The sequence below is a fragment of the Strix aluco genome, chromosome 12 (genome assembly GCF_031877795.1).
Source record: "Strix aluco isolate bStrAlu1 chromosome 12, bStrAlu1.hap1, whole genome shotgun sequence".
Lineage (NCBI taxonomy): Eukaryota > Metazoa > Chordata > Aves > Strigiformes > Strigidae > Strix > Strix aluco.
Window position 1 is genome coordinate 18,025,650 of NC_133942.1, and position 26,460 is coordinate 18,052,109.

Below are 26,460 nucleotides of genomic sequence, written 5' to 3' on the forward strand. Positions count from 1 at the left end.
CAGTATAGAACTGAATGAATTTTTCTACTCAAGCCTGCCAATTTTGCCTTTTGACTATATGAGGAATGATTCCTAAATGAAGTCTATCAGCTAGCAGTTTAATACAGGAAAACTGTATCAGCATTACATACCGTGTTCTGCAAAGCTGAAGCTTTATGAATGAGGAACAGAAACAGAACAATCACAGAACAGATGACAGTCACTATCTGCTCAAAGACTCTCACTCATCCTGACAGAAGCATAAAAGGACAACATGAGATGCTTGTAGGACAAGTTCTTCCTGCTATGATACGTTCCACACCATTTGGTATCCAAATTATGTGTAGTACTTCTCTGTAGAGACAAATGTTTGCGTACCAAACCCTTTTGGACAAGCAAATCTACAATTTAATAGTTCTCAATGAAATATGGAGTTGAGAAGAAGATCAAAGAACTACAACTAGGTATGAAAGCTGTTCTCCAGCGAGACAGGTTGAGGGTACTATCCAAGTATAGCTTCATTTCCTATGAGCCCAGCAAGAATGATCCTGTGGTCCTTCTGAGCCTTCTAGAAACACACACGCACACACAGACACACTGCAAAAAACTTCAGGATGTATTCAGCCAAAAACTTCAGCAAGTTAAACATTAGAGCCATGTCTGTTTGTTGGGGGGGGGGAGGGGGGGCAGGGTTTAAAGCTAAAAAGTAAATGTTATTAGGAATTACAACTTACCAGTGCTTCAACCAAGAGCAGTTATTTTGCTTACAGTGAGTAAATCAATTCCTCAACACATCTGTAGGGAAAATGATATATTAAACACTTGAATTTAAAAGAAAAAAAAAAACAAACATCCACAAAACACTTAAGGATCTAGAAGACCAGAGCACTAGCCCAGGAGTATTACAAAAACCCTATCCTCACATGAAAAAAAACCCCAAACATTTTCAGCAGATCACAGCATACAGTACAAAAGACATTTTTATAAAAAAACCTGAAGTATCACTAGGCAACCTGCTATTGAAGAACCTGGGCAAATCACACAAGAAATTCAGACACCATCCTGTAGGCAAATCCCTTGAAAAAAAGCAACAACAACAAAAAAATCTTTTTTGAAATTTTTGGAAAAGATCAATTGGGCATCAAGTATGTCTAAACTAAATGATCTGTCCTTCACATAAAAATAAATAAAATACTCATTTTACTGAGAGGTCGCATCAGCTAGATGCAGTGAATTATTTAACACACTGATACAGAACAGATTATCTTCTCTATATCTCAAAGTTATCTGCATATGGGCAAGGTCCAAATTTGAGAACTCGACTTTGAAAACACTTATTGGCAACCCACATCAATAAACTTTTAACCAAAATCTCCTTAAGCAGAGGTAAGATTAAAGTAAGACCTAAAACTCTAAAACAAGTCATGAACCCTTTTTTCCCCTATAAATTTCAACTGAATCAAGTCATCCATTATCATAAGCCATACAAGTTATCCACCTAACATCGACAAGCAAACTGCTTTTGTTGTGATCTTTCAGGATCTACTTATATTGGAATATAACCCTAAATATGTAATAATTAATGAACCTATTCAGTGATAGCATACTGCGCATAATTTTCTACAGTTTTCTAAATTCTCTTCACATTCATAGTTACTCAGATGTGTAGAAAGCAAGCTGTGATGACAGAATTGTAGTTTCTTTGTTGATATAGTTTACTTGAAATGATTAATATGGAAAAAGATCCTTTTAGAAAGCAGAAATGGTAGAAAGTTACATTAGTAAACTGGCACAAACATGTAGAATACCCAAATGAACATGAAATTTAGAGGTTTAAAACATGGATTTAGGTGTGATCCACAGCTGCTATTAAATGGAAGTACAAAACTGAAGTACTTCTAAAATGGTGGATGGGCACTTCATAGAAGAAGCACAACATGGTTGCTGCACTTTGATCATCCAAGAGGCATCTATCAGTCATGCAAAGCACAAGAAATAAACTAGGTAAAGAGGTTTACTTATGCCCTTTAAATCGTTTTCTGTCTTATATGTACCATTTCACTCAAAAAAAGCCACTTAGAAACTACGATCTAATATATGAAGACTAGGTAAAGTCAATGATTGAAAGATTTTCAACTTACAGCTCCCAGCTATTTTTAATAATTTACAGCACAGCTAAACATACATCATCTGCATTCAAGTTCATCCCTGTTTTCTTTAATTCTAGAGTTAGCATCCAGTTATGGTAATTTCACAGAAACTGTAATGAGAATACTTAATATGACTTTGTATCACCACAGAGGAACAGCTTCCTCTATTGAAAAAGTTACTCACTTGATCAGACCACATTCTAATCTCAGCAAGATTTTGCAAAAGGAATGTAATATTTGTCAGGGTGGTATCACTTAGTAGTAATGAAACTTCTCTACTCTGAAGTGAACGGATGAACCAAATAATTGAGTTTTGTAAAAACAGCACCAAGATGTTAACAACATAGTACATTTCATTCGTAAGGCCACCCAAATGATCATTTTTCCACCATTATAAAATATACCACTGTATTTTGAGGTTTTGAATTTTAATATCCAGAACACATTCACTCCCAAACTATAGACTGCACCAGAAAAGCTGAAGGTTTATGCCAAGAGCCATGAACTAGAGCTAGTAAATAAAAGTTTCAACTGAAAAAAATTAAGACTTTCAGATGAACACCTGTATTTCCTTTTTCACATTAATAAATGTCAAACTAAAAATCTTTTAGTCAGACTACTCACAGTAATTGTGGTAGCCCTCATGTGATTAAAAAAATCCATTCCCTATTTAAAAATAAACATGGATTTAATATTTTTAGGTAGTCTTGTAGTTGTGGCTTATATTTATTTTTAAATTCTAGAATGAGGTGTCATAAGTACAGTATGGCCTAAGCCACATAAAACATGCCTCGCATCATAGGTCCATGACTCCTTCACCAAAAGACTGGCACTGCTAGCTCCAAGAATCAGGAAAGCGTACCTCCTTTTACAGCGTGAGGGGAGGTCAGGCACTTTAAAGCTATTTACCTGACACCAGATTATTTTTTAGAATAAATTAAGGAAGTATTTCGGCAACTACACCAATGTTTCTCTATATAAGATGCCAATGCTACAAATTAGTTCTATGAAAATACTTAACATGGCTTTGTATCACCACAGAGCAACAGTTTCCTATACTGAAAAAGTTATTAAGACTCAACAAGAGAACATTATTCTGACCTCATCAATCCTCCTTAGTGTGCTCCACCGTGGTCATGAACTTAAAAACTTTCCTCAAGTCCCTATTAGTGTGCATCTAGCTTACTGAGGTCTACCTAACCTAAAGATCAAGCTGCCATTTACTAGATGAAAACATGTTGTTCTTGCAAGAAAAGACAGCTCCAAAGAGCTCACAAAAGTAACAAGGGACATTTAAAACTCTTTTTATTATAATATCTGTCCAGCACAACCAGCTTGATGATGATAGAAAATATGTAAGAACATTAAGATCAAAGTGCTCAATTTCATATTCATCATAAAATGCTCAGGTCAGTCAAGATGACTCTGCTCTTGAGCACACTATTTTTAAATTATTTTTAAGAGCAGGTGAATCAAAAGTTGCAACTTTAGACATTTAAGGATTTAACATTAGGAATGCAAGTCTTGAGACAAGTTCAGTCCCATCATTACCAGACTTTTATGTGAATCAAGCTACTCTTGCCTTTATTGTAATAGACTGGGCAAAATCTTGTGATTTTGACCCTCTAAATTGAAAATTCATGTGGGATTTCAAGTATGTTCTGCTGTTCTTCTCAAGGTACCAGACCATTTCTAATACAAACTTCTAATTCTCAAACTTCGTATCAGACAGTTACACAATGAAGTTCTAGAACATACCCAACAGCCTTGTTCGTTAGCTGTGTTTTGTTGCTGGACATCCATGCTGTATGGTACATGTCTATTATCTATAAATATTATTTGAATTCTGCCTTGCATATTAGCAGTGGCTTACTGCAACCTAAAGAGACATTTTTAAAAAGCTTATGCAAAAATCGGTATATGACTTCTCTTATATGACCAGGCTAAAGCCTTTATCCAAGCCAAAGAGAACAGCTGCACTCAGGTAGGGCTTCACAAGATCTGTATTTCTAAGTTATCATGATAAATTATGCAATTTTAAAAAATAAATTATCAAGAGTATTTTTGAGAATGCTGATACACATGTCTTCATGAAGACGCCTTACGCTTTGAGGTCCTGAATATGTATTGAAGGACATTAGCATGGTAAGCTGTGAAAAGGAACCAGTTAAGACAGGCAAACAAGATCCCCAACTTTTAATTACACAGCGGTGAAAGCATGACTCAAATGTAACATGTTACTCTGTCTCTAAATGCAGAACCTTAAAGTGTAAAAAAAAAAAAAAATCAAACATTAGAAAGCCGATTTGTTTATACTGCAAGAAGGACAGCAAGATACTTCATACCGACTGGGTACAGGTTTAGGCTTTTCAAGTAAAATTTACACTGAAAAGAGAATTTCTAAGTTTGTTGTATGAAAACGATTTGTTGGAAAAGAAAAGCTTCTGAGTGTCACTTGCTAATGAACCAATACCTTAATACCTTGAACTGAAGGAAAAGCATTTCTAAAGTTCGATTAGACTGAATGTCCCTTAGAGATGGCAATCCTCATAAGCACAGCTTTATTTTACAACATGTTGACATGGTCATTTCAGATTCTTAAAAAAAGTCTTATTTATGAGTGACCCAAAAAAAAATATCTTAGAAGATGTGCAAGCAGACATTAGCATTACTGTATTTAGTACGTACTAACAGTTTTCAAATGTACTAAAACTTGCAAGAAAATTCAACAAGGTAAAACGCTGTAGCTGCAATGTTCAATGTTTATTTTGCATAAAAAAAAAACTTCCAGAATAATAATAAAAACCCCACACAATACAGTATAACATACCTGGGTATGCACAGCACAGAGTTTTGCTCAAAGTCTTTTACCCAACCAGCCATCTGAATCTTTGGAAGGAAGAACAATATCCAGAAATACCCTTTAAAGAAAAAAAAAACAAAACCAGGTTTGTCTGAAAACAAAGGTAGAAGTTTTACCTACAATTCTAGTGCTCATGAGTGATATAAATTTTTTCAAAACACATAAGGCATCTTATTATTAATAAAAATTTTACATACAGTACAAAAGTGTAATATTCTATCCTTGCCAAGCATTAGCATTCAGGTCTCCGAAAACGAGAAACAGGCCCCAAAAATCTCCTTCTGTATGAATACCTGAAGTCTAAGGTTATTACTGTCATATACAAATTCTTTAATGCTACAAATTCATTTAATACAAAAACCAAACAATTTCTAAAGTTCAATGCACGTTTTCACTGGTGAAATGGGACATACTGAACTTCTGGGTTTATATGAAAATACTGTCATTTCCCACCAAATACAATGCATACGTATGTATATACATATATAAAAAACTAACAATCCACTTAAATAGCCTTAGTAGACTAAAATTTATACAGAAGTAGCAGCACAAACTTCACATTATTTTAAGACAGTCTACCCATATCTGCAAAAAAAAGCTTTTAGGAAGACGAGATAATTTATAAAATGTGTCCCCGTCAATTTAAAAATAAGATTTTTTTCTTCCTGTCTGCACAGTAGCAAAAAGGCAAATCCCAAGATCAAAAAATAACAAGGAAATGAACATACTACCACAAGTTATAACCACTCTTACCTAAGAAAGTAAGGTATGAACGATTCTTCTGGAAGCCAGTCAGGAAATAAGGTATTGTTCATGGAATTCTACCTAAAAAAAAGAAAGTATGGAAATTTTCAACATTTTGCTTTAGAAGAGCAGAACAAGTCAGATGCTTGAAATTTATTGATCTTTAGATAATTATTAAGTTAGGAAAAACTTATGATAGCAGTAACTGTATCTTTAGAACTCAACTCTAAAAATAAAAGTACGGGTGCCTGTACATACTTGGCTGAAGAAAAACACTGGAGATGAAGAGTGACTGACATACAACATGCATGATCTAGATTTTTGCATGAATAACTGCAATCTGCTCTTCTGTCTCCCATTACTTAATTTTGGATGACTTAAAGATCCAATGTCTAGCCAATTTAAGTTTTTTTCTTAAGAGTAATTTATCACACAATACCTCTCAGCCCTTGTACTTTTTTTCCACATTGAAGTCTTTAGAAGTAGGCTATGCAAAATTAAATAAAACCTACAGTGATAGCAAAGTAATTTTAAAATGGCTTCTGTCATCAGCTTCTCAGAATTTTAAGTCGCAAGTTACTTGATCTCCCCAAAAAAAGATACCTTTTTTTGCCCTTCAGAATACAGTTTTAAAGCTTTCAGCTTCTTAACCTTTAATCAGATCCCAAACTATGCTCTTTAACACAAGGAACACCATATTTGCACTACCTCTAGCCAACTTTTTCGCCTTTTGTGAAAAGGCTTAACATTTTATTTTGCAGCAGTTATATTTATCACCACTTTCATACTCTAGAAGTCTGGAATCATTCTGTAAATGTGGGTCATTTAAAAAACATTTTAATGTTACATTAAAACATGTCTAAATTACAAATCCTACACCTTATATATACAAAAACGCAGAACCATTAAATATATTAAGAATTAAGATTATTTTCTTTTCAGAGACACTTAGCTGTTATTTTATTTTTCGGTAACTGAAAGAAACAAGTCAAAGCTATTTAAAAAAATTATCCCCTAATTTATTTAAAAAAAAAAAATTACAGCAGACACCCACCTAAAGCTAGAACTTTCTTTTCAGCAAAGTGGGTATGTCAGAACCTGTTCTACACTGCAGAACTGTTGCTGGGGTTATAAAACCACCATAATCCAAATCTAAAATAAAGATACCAAACACTTTGCATAAAGGTGATAGAAGTCCAATGGTTGCTGAAACTTGTATTTATATTTTAAAAAAAAGTCAACTTTCATTGTTGTAATGATAGATTCGTATTTGCTGAGGAAGTACCGAAAATGTAGATTTACCTCAAACTGCGATATTTAAAACCTGCCCGGAGTTTTATAATCCTGTACAAGTGCCCACCGGATAAATCCAACAAATATGGTTATACACAATCTCCAATTAAAACTAAAGTTCTTAATATTTACCTCTTGCTCTACACTACAGTGACTTTTTATACATTTGGAATTACAATTTTACCCTTAAATTGGTAATTGCTGAATGCGAGCCAACGCAAAACAAACAAGCATTCCATTTAAACTCGCATTTTTAGAAAGACTTCCAATAGGTGTTGTACAACTTCTAAATTATTAACCATCGAAACAACGTTAAAAATGCTACGTAAACAAAAATGACTGCAAGCTCCCTGAAAAATGCATAAACTGAATACTGAAAACTGACCCAATAAATGCTTTTTAAAAGCTTTTAATGTCACAAACCTATTCGTTTCCTTACCACGTAATTCGTTTTTAAGTAACTACCTTTTCTTATAGTGTCGTCTAAATCACAACTGTAGTATTTCGCCAACTTTAAACTGTAGACTTGGTATGACCGAGCTTTGTTTTTTTTAAGCTTTTAAGTTTTTGTATCGCCGTTTTAATTGCAAAATCATATTGCACGTAATTCTTAAGAGTTTTCTTTAAAGTTCTGCACGTGAACTGCTGTTTTTCAAGTGAAGTAAATTTCTATCTATTGTTTCAGTAAAGTACTAAGCTGTCTCATCCGCAGCCTGTTTTTTCTTGGTGGTTTAGAAAGAGTTAAAAGCCAACACCCCACAAAAAAAACACCAAGTTTTATTTTTAAGAGAAAAGGACATGGCGTCTTTGTTCTTACAAACTACGAAAACATATCCTCATCTGAACAGCAATGGGCAACAAATGCTCTTTAAACAGATACGGGCTTGGGGCTAAACATTTAACTGATGATGTCGTACAGGCTTCACCTCTCCCCCCCTCCCTTTACTGCTGCATTGGAGTTATAAGCTGGTTTGCAGATGCCCCCCTTTCCATGCTGCACTAGAGGGGAACAGGTCTGCAGCCCCCCCTTTCCTCAGTGCTGCACTGGGGAACCCGTCTGCAGCTGCCCCCATCCTCCGTGCTGCATTGGGGGACGGGGTGCGCGGAGCCCCCTCGGTGCTGCATGAGCAGGGGGAGGGGGAGCGCTCTGCAGCCCGGGAGCCGAGTGTCACCGGGGCGGTCGCCGAGCTGGGCTCCCTCTGCGGCACCCCTTCTCCCGCCGCTCCCTCCCTGAACTGCGCGGCTCCCCCCTCACCCAAAAAGGGTCACAGAGACGAACGGGGGTCTCCAAGGCTCCCCTGAGGGAGCAGCGAGGGGGGGCAGGGAGAGGCAGGCGCCCCCTCCCCCTCCCGGCTCCAAGGACATTTTGTTTTTCCTCCCAAGGACAAAGGACAATGAGAAGCGAGGAGACTCAGGCACTTACCCAGCGAAGAGCAGCCCGCTGGCAGGCAACGGGGGCCCCGAGAACGGGGCGCTGCTCCCCTCTTCGCCCTGCCCGCGGTGAAGGACGGCCCCGCGCCCGCCCGGCGAGGGAGAGGCGCGGGCAGAGCTGTGGAGCCCGCCGCCATTGCCCTTCGCCCGTCGGCAGCCCCGCACGGCAGCCCGGCTAGCCGCCCTCCGTCGCCCCGGAACCCCCAGAGTGCCGGGCCCGACTTAGCCCTCGAGACCGGCACCCGGGGCGCTCGCCGGGCCTCCCCGCTCCGAGCGGCGGGGAGAGCGCCCGGGAGCCCGGCTGCAGCTGCGGCTGCTTCCCCGGCCATCTTGTGCCGTGTGTGAGAGAGAGTCTCTCCCGTCTCCTCTCAACTCCTTCCTCCCCTCCCCCCCGCACAACATGGCCGCCGCTCACTACTCACTGCGGCGAGGAAGGGGCGGGCCCGCGCCCCTGCCCCCTACCGACCGCGCGCAGCGCCCCCCCCACCACAGACACACACACACACCCCCCCCCCCCACACACACACACAGAGGCCCCGCCCCCGGCTGCGCGCGCGCCGCTCCCCGCTCCCCATTGGCCGCGCCGCGCCCTCCCCGCCAGGCCCGAGCGCGCGCACCGCTCCCATTGGCCGCGCCGCGCCCTCCTTCGACCTCCCCACCCCGGGCCCGCGCGCACCGCGGCCGCGGCCTCCCATTGGCCGCGCGCACCGCCTCAGCGCCCGCCGCCGGCCGCTCCCCATTGGCTCCCGCCCGCCCCCTCGCGCCCGGGCCCCGCCCGCCGCGGGCTCGCGCCCCGTCCGCACAAGACTCCCCTCAGGGGGAGGGGGGCGGCGGGGAGCTCGCTCGGAGCGCCCGCCCCGCCAGCGGCCCTGGGCCCTGCCGCCACCCCCTCCCCACCCCACCTGGCCGGGGCGTCCCCAGCTCCACCCTGCCTCATCTCAGCCCTGACCTTGCTTGGTCTGAGCGCCGCCTTCTCTTCTAGCCCACGCCTCAGGAATCTCTTCGTACCTCAGCCCGCCCAGGGCGCCCCTCGTCAGCCCGCGCCGACCCACAGTGAGGTTCAAACCCCCTAACTTGGCTTGTTAAGAACCCCTCACCTAACGGCCCAGTTTACTGTCGCACCCGAAACCGCCATTCCCACAGAAAGCGCCTCTGCTCTCGTCAGCCCTTGAGACGCAGCAGCCCGGCCTGGGCCCTGGCACAGCCCACCCACCAGCCAGGCCTGGGCACCAGCTCCACCTCACCACAAAAAGTGGTGCCACAAAAACCTTTGCTCTTGATCCGAGAGCAGCCGACTGCTCTGGGCTTCCTCCATGTTGTACATCCTCAACCTGCTCCCAAGCCCCGCTGGCAGGAAGAGCCAGAGCAACCACATCGCCTTGCTGTCCACAGCATCAATCCCAGTCCTCCTTAATACCTCTCAAAAACACCACAGACACCCAAATAAAACCAGGTGCTTTTTTTAGCCAAAACCATAGAAACTGGCTTGTATGCCAACCTCACCAGGACACTGTCTCCTATTTTGACTACTGCCATGGAAACCACTTCAGATATCAGCATGATAAGAGGGGCATCCCCCACATTCTTGGTCACTGTCATAAATGCCTGTCCTTGGCCAGTCAGTTTTGATGTTCCTCTGCAAGAGGCACACCCAGCAAACATGACAGAACATAATTAATATTTACATACTTCAGCAGTCACTTTGAGTTATACGCATGCCTTTCTCCTCTTATTTGCACAGCTTACTCCATTAAAAGCAGAGAGAAAGGTGTTCCATTCTTCCTTTTTTATACTAATGATGTGGGTAGTTGTGGCAGCAATTAAATCAACTGCTTAAAAATTATTACAGAAGGTCTCAGGAACTAGTCTGGCACTTGAAATCATGCAGTTGGGCTTTAGCAGTGATCTGGCTTTTCTACGACCCAGCTCAGCAGAATAGCTGGTCAGCTGAAAACAATCACTTAACATCCCTGAGGAAAAATGATTTTGAGCTGAGAGATTTCCTTTCAAAATGCAGAGAAAAGCTGACTTCCTTATATAGGATAGGGATGGTGGTGGCCTGCAGAAAGGTACCAACCACAGCATGGGAGCCTCCAGCCAAGGAACCAGTGGTGGAGCAAAACAGCAGATACTGCTTCTCAGTGGAAAAGGGCAAAAGACTTTTTTTCCTCACAAGAAGAATCAAAGTCTACAGAGACTGTGGAGAGGAGGAAGCCTGTTCTGCAACTTCATTCTCTTTCAGACTCTTGTAAAGGCTAATCCTCTTGCTCTCAGTGGAACTACTCACACATAACTGTATGTAAAGGTGTTTGCATGGACAGAACACAGATGCTGTCTCCTTGGAAAACTACCAGCAGTGAAGACGGGGGAAAGGCAACCAAGGATAAGGCAGGAACTAGATCAAAGTAGGGCACAGCAAAAACACTTCTTATGTCGGCATTTTCAGCCAACGCTGCAAGGTCTGACTTCACAGCAAAGACCAAGAGTAGAAGTTCAGTGTACAATTTCCAGCCTTTCTATTGTTTCTTCCCAGAATTCAAGTACATTTCTAGAAAAATATATAAAGTATGATCACTTACAATAACCACATGAAAGGGAGAGATCAGGCATTCAAGACATAATTGCACCTTGTAAGAGTAGTGATTCCAGCCACAGTTTAAGATTGTAACTGAACAAGACCTAACCTTTATACTCAAACTGTTACCTGATTTTCTCTAACTATACCAGACTACCTAGTATAATACTATTCCTCTTCAAAAAAAATTATTCATGTACATGTACAGGCAGAAATGTTTTTGAAAGTCACTTACTGGATTGCTGCTACATGTAATCAAAAAATTACTGGAAGTCTAATATCCTCATTAGATATATTCAGTGCTGCTCTTCTGCTTCCTGGCCACCAAGGCCTAAAGCAGCTCTGAAGAAGCTTACACAAGTATCCATTTCCTCTTCTGTTTCTTGTTGTACGTATGTGAACGTTAAGTAGAGCGCTGGGGCACTCAGACAATTTTGCTGCTCATGTACCAGTAACTGTTTACGTTCTTCTTTCCTAATGAAGCAGTAGAACATTGCTCATCTCCTTTTTCACATTTTTATCTCCCATGGTCAGCTCTGTGTAAACACAAAATTCTCATTCCTACTGCCTCTGTGGTTATCTCTTTTTTTCCTTCTAAATTCAGCATTTCTACACAACTGCAAATTCCTCCATACAGTTTATTTCTTCTCTTTTAGATGACACTTTCTTGCTTTGTGTATCATTAGACCAAATAATTCAGCCATGCTTTATGAACGACATGTCTGATAATAATGAGACAATTTAATGTTTCCATTACTAATTTGGGAACTATTTTCTGAGGCTGCATCTGTGGCTAGAATTCCAGATGGAGGCACACAACCTCACTTCTGGTACTCACCCAAACTATTTTCTTCTACAACCTTTTTTCCTTCCCCCCAGCTCCATGAAGACTGTTACTATCCCTTCGGGACAACATGCAAAAGCTCACTGTAATTTCACAGCGCAGTGCCCCTTCCCTGCCTGCCCCAACATGCCCTCTGTACCAGAGGATACCAGAAGATTGGTGAAGCAGCTTGTTCTTTGTGATACACAAGGTGCAAATGTAGCACACAGGGCTTTGGAGACACAAATATAATGGAAAGGCCTGAGATCTGACTCCAACGTTTGACAAAATGGTTAAATATTGTATCTGCCTTCTGAAGGGGAAAACAGGAGCTTAAGACTGAGAGATGTGCAATGTCACCAAACTTTTCTTCAACCAAAATTCTATCACTTCAGGAGAAATCAATGACAATTTTCTAGGCCCTAAGCCAAACATAATAGTTTGGCTTATTTCAATAAAGAATATGCAAACAGGATATCACATGCCCTTTGAACACAGCAAGCTGTTTTGTGGTAGGCATTTAACTTCCTGCAAACTGTGTGTTCACAGAAATTGTCACTTTGTCCTGAATATAGTCCTATTTTCTGTTTTTGTATGTAATCTGTAGTATGTTACTAAACCAAACAATCTACTCCCCCCCCCCCCCCCCCCTTCTGTTTCCTTCCTCAGTAATTCACTATTAAAATCCCAGTAATTGTCCAGACAGATACAAATTACTTTCTATCACTCTCCTGAAAACCTGGGATTTTGGAGCAGCGCACACAAAGACACTGTAAGAGTACGGCTACACCTGCACTGCTGTCATCAGTGGACCTCTCACAGCAGTGACAGAGTAATGTCAACAGAAATGTAAATAAAGGCAAAGTTCTTCTAAGCATGGAACCAACCTCCCTGTGTGACTGGTTAAGACAATTACGGCCTATTGATCCTAGCAAAAGTTTTTCCTACTGTCACAACAGAAGTAAGAGCAGAAGCAGCAAGGATAAAAAACAATTCTAGCAATCAGCTCATGCTATTCATTCTGCTCTGGGTCTGGAACTGGAATTCAAATCCAGAGTTTTGTTCCAGCCTGTAATGAATAATTGCAAACACATCTACACACATAGGGAGAACTTTTACATACGCCCTTTTTGTTCCTAGGATTTAACACTGAAAAATAAGCTTATGTTAATATGGTGGGGTTTGCTAGCACTTTTATGATGCTCATGTTTAGAACGATGACCCTTGTGAACGGCAAGAAAAAGATTTATTACCATGAATAATTAGAAACAATTCTTATCAGTGTCATAAACATACGGTAAAGGAAAAAAAAAAATCTTAGTCTGCTAAGCTAAACTCCAGTGCTTTTTCGATTTATTCAAAATTAAGCAATTTTAACCAAGATTCAGTTCTTTTTATTCCTGTTTTCAAAGAAAAATAAGTTCTCAATAAAAACTATAAAGATGTAATGGAAGTGAGAAATTGAACCAGTATCTTTTGTGGGATTTAACTGTCTTTCCTACACAAATTTTTAACTTGTTGGTCACAATGCATCAAAGAATCAGTATTCTTTCTGTACACGTGGTCTTGTGGCCTGAGCTCAAATTTTAGATCTAAGAGCTGTTGAACAACCCACCCACCTTGCTATTTCAGTTTTGCATGAGTTCCTGTATACAATAAAGCAAATAAAAGACCAGTAACTGTTGTCTAGTGAGAGGATTAATTATTGTGCTTTATATTAGCCTAAGGAATATATCTATTTTTTCTTGAGAAATCAAGTCCACTTTTCTTAAGGAGGTTTGAAACTTGAAGTTTTTTGTTATTATTACAGATCATCTTTAAATTATCCCTGGTTGCCATCTTCACTGTAATAGCATCCACCTCAGTCAAGGTACTTATGCTGTATTTGCTCACATTTAACATACAGCGATCGCCTTGAACAGCAGCCTTAGAGGTATAGGAAGAGTGGGAAACATACAGCAGCCCTTATTTTGATGAAGTCTTGTGACAGTTCAAAACTCTAGACTGTTTCAAACTTCAAGAATTGGGGTGACTGTTTAATAATATATTTAATTGCTTCTTAAAGTAAGCCACTGGAGCTTGGAACAACAAATCTGTTTCTTTACCCCTGTTATTTGTATGAAATTATCTGGTTTTTTAAGGTCAGCTTTTAGGTAACAAACTATTTTGCCAAGCCAAACAGACTTTTATAAGAGGACTGGGACATGGTAGAAAAAACACTGATTGACCACTTTGCCTGTACCTACTTAGAGACTAGAATTTATAAGAGTGCTAACAAGGTATTACATGTCTCCTTCCATGAAAAAGAATGATGCAACTTTGCTTATTACTGAAATCGCCTTTGAAAGCAAGTAAGAAATTAATGTGTACCTTCCCAGGAACTTTAACACGTACAGCTGCAGCATGCAAAGGCAGGTTCTGTGACTTGACTTACACACTTTAACTTCTCTGTACTGATGAGGTTTGCTGCCTGGAAACTTGCAGGACTGGAAACATGGAAGGATTAGACACATTGGTAGGGTTTTCAGTCTCTTTAAAAGGTAGAACCTGCAAACAGTGTTCTTTATCTTACCTTCTGGCTGTAAATACAGTCATAGCAGTGTTCTGCTGAGCTGGGAAATGGTCATTGTTTTACCAAGAGTCTCTTAAAAAAACAGCACTGGCAAGACTAAGACTCATACCCAATCTTACGTTTCAAAATAAATATATGGTTTCCCCATTTTCCAATAGATGACACAATTGTTATGTAAAGAGTCAGAGAGAACATTTTCTAACTTCTAAGCAAAATCTTCAGAATATTTGGATTTTAAATGTAGCTGGGAAAAAAAATACATTTTTAGAAGATCTAGACAATAAAATTAATAACAATTTGGGTTTTGTTTTAATCTTGGATAATTTGAAATTCTAGCATGATTACTTCCTTGTGCAGATTTAAAGTTCATTTTCCAAAGGCATTTATCTATCCATCCTTGAAATTTATTTGCTGCAAACATGAGCCAGTGAAGCTTGATTGCTTAAGTGTTTGAGGAATAGATCATAAAAGGGAAAGCAGAAAAGGGACTTAGCACAAATATGTGTTTACACATCAAAAATCAAGGACAAAAAAATCCCAAAACAATTATAAGCTCTAATTTTTATTTTGTACTAACTCTCCATTTGAGCTCTAGTGCAGACTTTGGAAAGTTTAGATGACAAGCACAACAACAATTATACTTTCTCGGTAAATCTCCCTGGAGGTTTGCAGGTAAAGGGCTTCATACCAGCCTTGCAAACATGATGAATTTCACTCAAATTGAACAAGATAAATTACAGCTACTCTAGAATGAAAAGAAAAACAACCCAGTCCTCCAAAACTGCAAGTATAGAACTGGGATTTTTATTTCAAGCAAGCTTCAAGCCTGTTTCCATAACGATCTTTATTCTTGTCTCTTGTGTGCAGGTAACACCACAGGGCATTTTATTGATTGCTATATAATAGTTGACAAAATGATGCATTATTCAGCAAATTGCCACATGCAGTGAAAAGAAACTGTGCCTTTTTTCTGAAATCTTACAAGCATATACTTTTTTTATTTTATAGACAGTCTGAAGGAGCACTGAATCACCCTGTTGTAATGTACCACATCTATAAGTGAGAAGACCCCTTATATTTGTAGCTCAAAACAAACTTCTTCATATTTGTCCATCCTTGTTAGATGTGGAGTCCAATCAATTTTTGATGTAGTGATACTATATCAGGGACACGCTCGGATTAGAATGTCACCTGAACAGAAATAGCTTCTGTGTCAGACTGATGTTTCCCATGAGCTTTTATATTTTCTTCCTACAGTCAATTCTCTATAAACTGGCTCCTGCCAGAGCTTTATCCAGCCAGGAGAGCTCATCAGCCTAGGGACTAGAGCAGTTTTGTGCATGTCAGGCATCTAAACTCTGGAATTAGCAGCTTTAACTCTTGCAGCAACAGATTTGCATGCTGAAACAAATACTCTTTCTCTCTGAGCAAGCCATTAATGGTGATAATTTTGTCTCAGCTTGAAATCATTCACAGTGTATTTTTTTATATACTTAGTAAAAGATTAGTATTAGAAGGTGAACTGGTGAGAAAACGCAAGCAGCCCAAGAAAAACACTGTTGGTACTAGTCCTGTCACAAAATGAGGTCAATGGCTTTTTGTACAATGCACCAGAGGGAATGCAAGACATCCTGGGTGAGACATCCACAGCACTTCACCACCGAAAAACCTGACTGCAATATTCATTGCAATTTCACCCAGTGGAAGACCCAAACAAGGTTCAAACACACCCAAAACATGACTTATTTTCGTCAAGATTTAATAGCGGATTTAACAAGAAGCTATTACCTCTCTCTACAAATGTGTCTTGTTTTGTCTAGAAACAATTAATTTAATGACAAAAACTGAGATTTTGATCTCTTCTTATTACTCCAAACATATTTGGAGTTTGTGCCTGTGCCTTTAATTCAGTGCTGAGTAATTACACTTAGGTCAATGGAATCACTCCAGGTTTTTCTTAGTGTGTCTAAAAATGAATGTTGTCCTAAGGATTTGGAAGCATATGAAGTGAATTTAGGAATGACATGTATATCAGTACTTGGAAAAATGCAACTGAAGTGAACTAACCCAGTCCATAGAAGGGAAAGAGAACATAAACCAGAGGTCTGTATTTCAAGAGTAAGAGCAAGCATATAGTTTTGCACATGCAGGTATAAGTGCATCACTATTCTTTGTATTTTCCCCTACATTTATTTTTCTTGCCTATTTTTTTATTAATAATAGCCAAAGGAATAATAGATATTAAATTATGCTAGGTACTTCACCTTTATCTCCTTCAGTATACCTTAAAACCTTTCCATAAAATAGAATATTGACTATCAAGAGACCAAATGTTAGACTTAAGTAGAAGCAAATAGGTCAAAATAAAATGCATTTAACTGGGAAACCATCTAAAATTTTCTTGGAACAAGCCACACACGTTACTGGCATTAAACAGTACACGTTTGAACACTCTGACCTAACATGTAAGATAAAGACGACCACAGAACACTCCAGAGGAAAAAAATGTACGGAGAACGTGAGTTTGTATACATAGGAGATAAAGTCAAATGCTTTAATAATTTATTATCATAACATGAACAAAAATTAAACACTGGCACTTTAATAACTGGCTTTTTTTTTTTTTTGCTTAAACTTCAATTACTAAATTGTGCTCCTGGCTAGTATATCAGGTGCTGATAATGAATATTCAGGAACAGTACTTTTGCTCCATGAAAAAAAACTGTTCAAAAGTAATAAAGGATTATCTTTTTTATATATATATGTAAAGATAATTTAAATTGGAACTAAAAGTGAAGCTAAAGTCTGCTCAAGTGATGTTAATAAAATTGAGTTAAATTTAGGAGAAAATGTAACATAATTAAGAGGTTCAGAAAGGCACATTAGCATCTGCTGGAAAAGTAATTTTTATATATTAAAACTTTAATGCTTTGTATTATCATTCTAATGCACAGTCTTACATGGACAAATCAAAGATGAGCATGAACTTCATACTAGAGCTCTGTAGCATACATATCGCTGATCATGGGTGCAGGCTGCATTCAAGTTACATTTGACCTGCGGATTTAATGGAACCTTAGCAGAGTACAAAGGTAAATCAAGAAAGTAATGATCTTGAGGTGGCAAAAAGGTTTCTTTACATTGCTTTTCTGTGATGGAGGAGTCACCATCTCAAGAGAAATCTTTGCAGGTGACAGGCTTGAAAAGGAGACACTCTTACACCCAGAGTGAGGAGACCAAAGGCCTTGCAAAATTCAGATGTGGCTAACATGGAGGAATCTGACTTACTCTGGGTTTTAAATATGACTAATACTTTTTGCAATCCTAGTCTGGATTTGAGATCATGGTTAGAAGTTATCAAGTGTTTTATGAGCAGCTGAAATAGCGAGTCCTGCTTTCCTGATCGTCGGCAGCCGCACACCCAACCAGCGCTGCATTGCTGCAGCATCCCCACTCCTGTGCCATACTCAGGCAGAGGCTGCGATATTTCTGAGCTATACGTTACTGTCCGGTCAACTGGCACATAGATGCCGGTTGCTTGGTCAGCAAGGAAAGCAGAAAAGATAGCCTTTGCACTCATTTCATAGTTCTTTCTTTAGCAGAAGCACTAATTTGTCTCTACAACCTCCAGCCTCCCCCAAAGCACAGAAACTCTAGAACTGAAATTTGTTGAAACTGAACATCAAAAGCTCAAGGCCTCTAACAGCTCGATTGCATAAGCCCTGCCTCCTTAAGCAGCCAGGATAAAAATACAGCTACATGAAAAATAAATGAGCAGCATTTCCTGACTCTGAAACCAGAAAATAATGACATGAAACCAAAATCAAATGCAACAATATCGCCTGTATTGCCAAATGTCAGCATTAATGCTCCCTCTCCCAGCTCCCAGACTTGTTAAACAAATGAGCCTTATAATGTATTTTGCAAGTGAAAGATCCTGAAGTGGAAGAAGTAAACTCCGACACCAAGACCCTTAACAAAAATTGCTGTTGCTTGCTCTAAGAGTTTTGTACTGAGGGGGATTCAGTCTGATCTCACTCCTGTCACTATCAGTATTTTCTCTTTTGATCAAATGAGCAGTTTTGCAACACTAGCAGTAGTCTGAGATTTTAGATCAAAACTAGTATCTCAATACTGGAGGTCAAGTCAACCCGTGAAAGTCAAAGGGCCAGTATCGTGTGTTCACAGACCAGACATCTTTATATACTAGAAACAAATACTCTATTTAAAACATACCTGATGTGCTATGTTTTCCCTGAACACCTCAGCTGTGCCTCCATGGTGCTGGGTGCACTGCCATGTTATCATCCTGGTTATCCTCACTACAGGTTTGGTGGCATTTTTGGAACCACATTTCAACTCTAAATTTTTTTAAGTCTCCTGGAGAGACACCTGATTTTGGTTGCACAGAAATCCCCTTAGGAGAACTTCCCCCTTTTTTCCTTGTTTTTCTTGTTATGACTTTTTTTACCTTAAGTTTTAAAATGAAAGCGTTGGACTTTAAGAGGATGAAGGTGGAATGAATAAGCCTCCTAAAGCCAAGGAGAAAAACCTTAAAATACAGACTCCCATGAACACAACATGTCTCCTCCTGCTGCATTAACGCCGCTTCACGAAATGGCGACTGCCTCTGTAGACAGCTGCCTAAAAACGCACACACACCCCGCTGGAAACCAGAAATGCAACTTTTTTTTTTTTTTCTTTTTTTTTTAAAGCCTTCATTTTTCTCTCTTTACATTCAGTCCCTCGGGGACTCCCGAGAGCTCTCCGCAAAGCTGTAACCTGACAAACAGCGAAGCGACGGGGAGCGCACAGCGCTCTCCTTGTGCCCGAGCAGCCTCTCCCACCTGCCTTCAGCTTTTGGGAAACACCCGGGACTGCCCCACGCTGGCGTGGGGTGAGTGGATGCCTGCAGGCTGCTACGCGGGGCTCTGGACTCCAGCGCCCTGTACAGTGCAAATAAATCTGCTGATTCAGCCGGTATCACCGCGATCTTGCGTTTCCAGAATTTTCTCCCTCCGCTTCCCAAATATAAAGGGACTTTTGTGCTAAATACTGAGCTGGAGCACTGATGGGCTCCGTGTAGGGCGCCATGTGGTATTTGGTTTCTCGCTACAGTACATGTTTTTATAATGATGGGGGAAGGGAAGGAAGGGAGCTGCTCTTTCCAGCATGCCAATAATCTGTTGCAAAGGACTGGAGCGCTCAGAGCCAATTAGTCCTGAAGTTAACCATTTAACTGCTGAAAAAACTCAAGTCTCGGGCACAGACTCAGCGAGATTAAGGACAGAAAACACTGCGTGGGTACCCACGGCATCGACCTTAGTGCAGATTTGTTCACAGACGCATTTTTCGACACTTTAGTACTAAATACTTTCGATACACAACAACAAGCTCCCTTAAATCACAGCATGCAAAGGTGGGACAGCTATATCCAGAATACACATACCACACAATTTTAAGAGAAGCTGGATGTGTTTCAGGATCCGTGCCAGCCTGTGGCAGAACCATGACAGCCACCCACAGGAGCTGCACTCCCAATACAGATTTCAGGTGGGTGCAGGTCCCTGCCATGGGAACGGCAAACCAGTGCAGCCCACCGTGGGGTGGGAAGGGTCAGGGTGCTGCCCTGGCAGAGGAAAGAGGTTGTGTCACTGCAGCCTCTCAGGAAAAACACCAAAAAGTGGGGCAAACTAAGAAAGAAATGGCAGTCTGTCTCCCTCATCCCTGGACTGTGCCCAGACACAAAGACACACTTTGGACCTCCCTGAACCAGTCTTGTTTTTCTAGCCCCTTTCTAACCCCTCCATTAGAACAAAACCAAAAAAACAGTTTTAATATTCTGTAGTTTAATTTGTCATAAACTTTAAATGCCTGAGGCAGACTAGCTCACAGCTTGTCTTGTGCTGCTGAACAAGCCAGGGAAAAAGATGGATGGGGAATTCCCAGCCTTAGTCTTTTTCTCCAGGGGCAAGTCTGAACACAGCCAGGGAGTACAGACAAATTAGACCTAATACAGAGCAACAGTAACATGCTCCCACTTGACCCAGCAGGCCGGTAAACCTATTTTTGTGCTCTTTTTTTAATTCCATGACATACCAGCGAATATTGGCTCACACTCCCAGGGTTGCCAGAAGACCAGCAGAGCTTGCAGAGTACAGTGAAGTGCCCTAGCATACTGAAAGCAGCCTCTCCACCCCAGCTCGTCAGCCCTGGCAAGAAGCAGAGTTTATTTGCTTGGGAGGGGCCATACTAGCCCTGCAGGTCTGCTTCCAGTCCAAGTAAGTGCTGCAGTGGACATGAAAGGCATATTCCTACACCACTGTGGATGAAAATTAAATGAAATCTCCCTGCTTGCCGTGGAGAAAGTCCAGTGCATGTGGAAGCTGAATGCTATTTCCCTTGAAGGGCTGTAGCAAGGCTGGCACCATAACGCATCTCACTTTTAAGCTCCAGGAAGAATTCTGACTACATTAAGGTATAACTTTACATTCAAATTAAAAACACTGTAGAGGGAGGAAAATGCATGGCTAAGAAAAAAGCAGATTATTTAAGCATGTGAGCTGTCAGAGCTCTGGCAATACAAGAGCTCTCTTGTTCCTGTTGCCTCCCACAGCTGCATTCACTAAATATATCCTGGGCAGAGAACTGCATTTCTCCACCCCTCTCTCAGCCCAATCAGGTTTGCACAAACACCACCAGGCTCCCTTGGGACATGCAGATAAGCAGCAGTGATGCCCTAGTTACAGGCATCCTGAAGGACAGAAGTGACTAATAATGTCTACAACAGGGTGAAATTGTTACATCCACAGGTTATTTTGAGAGGGAGTGCATGCAGCCGATCACTAACTGTTAAAAACAGGGTGGTTTGTTCTCCGTAAGGATACACTCCATTTGAATGTCAGAATCAGTTACTGGAAGTTATTCCCATTGGATGATTTTCAATAGCTCGTGGAAAAAACTGTGATCCCAGAGCAAACTCAAGCAGAAGAATAATGGTCACCTCTATTTAAAAAAAAAATCAGCTCCTGGCAGATTTAGAGGTGAGCAGTGGTCTTCAGTGCCTCAGGGACTGCCTGGCCCACAGAGAGGAATCCCAGTTTTACCTTCCATCAAGTCAAGGCTCTGTGGCATATTGCCTGATCATATATCTGCCTCTGGGGGAAAAAAACCTACAACTGAATTTCCATAGTGCCAAGGTGCTTCCCCCCCATGACCACCATTCTGCTGTCCACGTTCCTCCTATTCTCACCTTGCATCTTTTACTTGCAAGGGCACATATATTCTTTGGTCCAGCACAATGGAGCCTTGATCCCAACTGCAGCCTTGAAACACTGCTTCAATCACAGCAACAAAGAGGAGGAAGAACCATCCCTTCTGATATAGTTAATTCTACAGCTGATCAAATTCTGGCAGAAAGGGAGTCATTTTGGTGGCTTTCCTCGCTTTCAAGCTGTGAGCCAGCAGGGATTTTGACCCTCCTGGTCCCTGCTTCTTTCTCTCCTCACAGTTCCCTGTTTCTTCAACACCTCCAGCTCTTCTAGCAGCAAAGCAAATCTGACAGTCTAGTAAATTTTCAAGCTTTCTCATTTTAAGGAGTCAGTGGGAGCAGACTATATCTGCAATCAAACCTCACAGGAGGGAGAATTAAATATCTCATGCATGACCTTAATCCATAGGATTTTTTAGATAGTTTTTCTTGTAATCTCAATACTTGGAGTTTATCAGGCATTCAAATCATATCTGTAGCGCTAGAACATTTTGCAACAAAAAAGAACCCAAATTCATTTTGATGTAATTATGCAGTCACACAAGTCACATGCTTGCTGTGGAATAAATATAAATACTAAGCTTTTGGGAGTAACTGGCAGACTTAAATCGAAGTGTAAAAAAAACCCAGGGAGGAAAGCTATCTATTATAAGGAAGAGAGATCAGTATTAGATGTCAAATTGCAGTAAAATGGCACAACATATGTATGAAGAGTCTTTTAAAATATCTCCTTTTTTCAATCTGCAAAACATAAAAGAACCTAAACTCATACTTAAGCATCCACATAAAGGACAGATCTTATTTTCAAAGGTAGCAATATAATTTGAAGTATTTAAAACCTTTGAAATCAGGTAATTCTTTCACAAAATGGCCACAGGTCCCTAAGCTTAATCAAAGAGTTGAAAGCCAGAAAAGTTAGAAAACTGGGCTGTGTTTTTTGTCCCTTTCCTACATGTTCTTTTCTTCTCTGCTTTTCTTGCCTTCCTGAAACAAACTGTCCTCAAAGACTCTTCTAATTTTGTGTTTGGAAATTGCCACTATTTTAATTAGCGACATTGCTGTAGAAGAACTACACCCTGCTGCACCGGTTGTAACAAAAATGTGCCTTGTTCACTGGGGACAGAAGTGGTATTGCCTGCTCTGATCTCATAAGGTCTGCTGGATCCTATGGACTTCTAAGCACACAGAGAAAGATGTAGTCTCATCTATGTGCTTTTAAGAAGGAAATACAAAATGTGAAACCAGATGTTAAGACTGAGCCACAGAGAAGCCACGGGAGTGCGAGTTACCTTCAACAACACTGCAGTTCTAAAAGCAAACAAAGGCATAAGAAACTAGGATGGAAGGTTTCATTCCTCAGACAAGGCAGTGACTCACCCACATTCCTAACTGCTCAAACAAGGGAGGCAAACCCTCTTCCTGGCAGACCAGACCCTCCGCCTTTTATTGTGCAGAGCAAATCCCAAGCAAAGGCAAGTCGCAGTGGGGGCACATTGTAGCAGACACAACACAGGGCCACACGTAAGGGATCCTCCTTTGCAAGCTGCTGTATTAACTTGCCTTCTTGAAAAGATGCAAAAGCTCAGAAGTTCTGATTTTCACATCTGAAAACAAAGAAAAAGGGCTACTACTACTAATTGCTTTTCAAGAGTCAAAAAACTCCTATCTTCTTGGATACCAGGGTTTTCGGAAATTGCTAAGAGGCAGTAGTTGACTTTTTTTTTTAAAAAAAACAATCCAAGGACAGATAAGTTAAAAAGTTAACTAAGGGGAGCCAAGCAGTGTTTAAGGTGGATAAGGTGCTGTTTCTAACCATCAGTTTATTCATATGGGAAAATTTGACCTGGGGTATGGAAACTCACCATCCTAAACATCTGCTCAGTCATTCCCAACATACGAGGCAGACTTCAGTGATGAAGGACAAGCATGATCCAGGTGAGAGAGAGCTCACAGCCAAGCTGCTAAACATGCCCAGCTCCACCCTTCCTGTGCACCTCTCTGGGACATGGGGAGTGCTGTGCAGGTCCCCAGATGGCAGGGGCATCAGCTGAGCCATCAGCAGCAGGGATGAAGAGGAGGTAGTAGAAGGGCTGGATGTGAGGAAGCAGGACCAAAAAGGAGCACAGAAAGCAGAGAATATTGCCAGTTTTCAAGAGCAACTCCAGGAAGCCACATCTTTAAGCTATAAACCTCAGAGAGGTTGTGGTTAGGAGACAAACATTGGTGGGTGATGGGGCTGCAGGTAGGGCTATACCAATGCCCAGGGAGAGATGCCTCAAAGCCATGATTCATCTGGAGCCCCCCCAAGGAGCAGGGCTGAGTAGGTGGTCCCCTCTGTAGCTGTGCCAGGGCTCTGCTGGGTGAGGTGCGTTCATCTGTGTGATGGAGGATGCCAGATTATGAGCATAAAATTCCCCTCTGGCTTCACACTCTGCAAAGCAAAATTAAGGCTGACGCTCAGGGTGTTCCACCCTATACCAAGTTTTTCAATTATCAGGTTTCCAGTGGTAGCCAGACACCCCAAAACAACATGTTCCTTTGTTCCTCCTGGGGTGCCCGGAGCTGCTGCAAAAAGCAAATGGCAGCGTTACCTAACAGAGAGGACTTGTTTGCTTAACAGTTATCAGTGTAGGTTTGGCTGCTGGCATAGGGAGAGACCTTGACAACACAGGCTGCTAGCAGAGGAGCACAAAGCTGTGTTATTAATGGAAGTATCAAGCCTCACACAAATAAAATAAGCTATTCTGCAGCTGAAGCCGTGCTCAAGACATCATGAAAATGCCTGTTGCCCTAACGCTGCTGCCGTACTTGAAGCCTAGCCCCAGCGAGCAGGGAAAGCATGCAAACTCGATCCTCTGTGCTGCTGCAGATTTTTCTGGTGGCATTTGAAATATTTCAGGCATTTCAGACAGCCCTCAGTGGGCTAGAGCAGAGACGCACCCATCAGGACTCCAGAGCTTACGTTAAAAAAAAAAAATCTGTTTATCAAGTTGCAGAACAGCAACTATCCATCTAGTTTATTAGATGGAAACAACAAAAGCAGGGGGAGATTTTGCTGTCGTTATTTCTCCCCAGTTCAACACACTGCCTTGATTAAGTGACTGTTATGATCAGTGCAACAGCAAACAAACACCACAAGCTCGTTATAAGACATTTCCTTGTGCAAAGGCAGAGAAACCATCACAGGAGATGGACCCCGAGCATATTATTATTACTGAGTATTTTGGCTGGCTCGTGCTATTTAGAAGCTCCAGTTCTGCCAGGCTGCTCGAGAAAGGCAGCATTTGTCCCCTGCCTTCGGCATGGAAGCACAACTTAAATCCCTCCTCGGGAACAAAGGTGCTTCCCAGGAGCCTGGCGTGCTGCCGGCATGCCGAGCGCGTAGCCAAGCAACGGCAGCCAGATCGGGCCTTGCGCCTCACCCGTGATGCTCCAGCCTCCACAAACAATTCTTGCCACGTAGACAAGACCGTGCAGGGTAATGGAAAATTACTGCAGGCTTTTTCTTAAAGGGCGAGAATCTCCGCTGGCGGAGAAGGTTGGTCTGCATCCCAGCGCACCCCAGGGTAATTTTTTGTTTCCTGCGAGAAAGGCTGTAGTGCGTCACTAGCACGCTGAGGCGTTAATAAAGGCAGATATCATTTGCATGATATTTCAACTGACTGTGGTGATTAAAAAATGTAAAGCAGAGAGCTAAGCTGCAGCAGGGGTGGGGGGGGGAAGAAGAGCCGAGCAGCCAGAGGCAGGAGGTGAACAAGCCGGCAGCTGCCTTTCTAAAACTGCTTTCGACACAGCCTCAAACATGGCGACCTTAACGCGGCACAGTTAATATTAGCCAAGAGCTGATGCCAGAATAATCCTCTTGCACTTGGCAGGCGCAATGTTTTAACAACTGCCTGGCAAATTTCTGCCTGCAAGGCTGCAGAAAGAGAAAATGCCTTTAAAGAAAGAGCAAACTTACTTTGCTAGTTGTTAAGACTATTATCAGGACAACAGCAATTTTTAAAAGTTATGGCCATGTTTACCTCCAGTTTCCAGTGTGAAAGAAAGCTTATTTTTTAAGCCAGCATTATGCCTACCTAGCTTAAAATGCCATGCTACAGAGCCACACAAATAGCTACAGTAGCATTAAACAGCCCATTCAAACTACTGCACTTTCACTGTGTGAAAATCAGAGATTTACAGACTTACCAGTTGGGCAGGGCAACATCTGCCTGGCAAGCACACAGCCACAAAAGCTGCCCAGCAGGACGGTCACAGCACTGCTGCATAAACAGCGCTCTTTGCAGGGTTCAGAATTAGCTCCTGTATCCATTACAAGTTTCATTTCATCTCCTCAAGGAGCAAACCACACTGCCTGTTCCTCAGGGCACCTATGGGGAGCCAACTGTGTCTAGCCTGCAGCAAAAAGAGAGAGGCAAGCCTGCTCCTCTTGCTATAACCGTTTTGCTCACTGCATGCAGCTGTGGCTCATGATGGCCCTGCCTTGGTTGGAGGATGCAGCTGTGCTTTCTGCCCTCTTGGGACCTGCCTGCAATTTAAGGTGTTTCTTGCTAGACTGGTTCTAGGTCAGCTGCTGCAGCAACATCACTTTTGCTCTTCCCCATCTTCATGTTTTGGTTCATCTCCTATCTGTTTTTCTCAGATAAGCGCTGGTTAAAGTCTCAACCCAAATCCTTTCATTTTGTTGTAGCCAGCAAATGAAAATGAAGCCCCTGTACCGAGTTAGGGGACTTCTTTGTAATAGAAACTCCCCCCCC

The 26,460-nt window shown here is 41.5% G+C and overlaps 1 protein-coding gene across 12 annotated transcripts in view; it reads right to left on the reverse strand.

Annotated features, from left to right (window-relative positions):
- The window catches only part of CHD2 (chromodomain helicase DNA binding protein 2), a 93,018-nt gene extending 66,901 nt beyond the window's left edge, over window positions 1-26,117 (reverse strand). For 4 of the 12 annotated variants that reach the window (XM_074837071.1, XM_074837072.1, XM_074837063.1 and 1 more), the window contains exons 1-4: window positions 8,453-8,892; window positions 5,746-5,817; window positions 4,960-5,050; window positions 714-774 (exon numbers count right to left, since the gene is read on the reverse strand). The gene's annotated coding sequence lies outside the window, so the exon portion shown is untranslated. Of the gene's footprint in view, window positions 1-713; window positions 775-4,959; window positions 5,051-5,745; window positions 5,818-6,790; window positions 6,812-8,452; window positions 8,900-14,430; window positions 14,450-20,529; window positions 20,550-23,562; window positions 23,685-25,891 lie in introns of those variants that run through there. The other 8 variants (XM_074837073.1, XM_074837076.1, XM_074837064.1 and 5 more) reach the window with 7 other exon arrangements.
- Between the last annotated feature and the right edge of the window lie 343 nt (window positions 26,118-26,460).